The sequence below is a fragment of the Egretta garzetta genome, unplaced genomic scaffold (assembly GCF_000687185.1).
Source record: "Egretta garzetta isolate BGI_Z169 unplaced genomic scaffold, ASM68718v1 scaffold618, whole genome shotgun sequence".
Taxonomy (NCBI): domain Eukaryota; kingdom Metazoa; phylum Chordata; class Aves; order Pelecaniformes; family Ardeidae; genus Egretta; species Egretta garzetta.
In genome coordinates, this window is record NW_009260623.1 from 328,166 (window position 1) to 328,542 (window position 377).

The window sequence follows — 377 nt, forward strand, 5'->3', positions numbered from 1 at the left end:
CCCTGCCCAGGGTGGGGGTCGGCCCCGCCACACTCTGCCCCCGCCCAGGGCAGGGTGAGGACCCTGCCACCAGTGTCGGGCTCAGCCACGGTGGCAAACGGCCAGCAGAGCCACCAGCCCCCGCGTGGCTTTCCTTTAAGTAAGCCCCCGTGTCATTAGGAGGGAATTAGGGGTGACACCGGACCTGTGGGGCAGACACCGCACCCCGGGCCAGGGGGACAGGGCTCAGCTCTGCTCTGCAAAGCCGGTACAGCGGAGAAAAACACCAGGGAGAGAAAATGGCAGCCGAGGCACCGCGCTCATCATGGGGGCGTGTGGACGCCCCCCAGGCGGCAGCGGTGGGGGAGCAGCCGGGCAGGGATCAGCCTCTGTGGGCC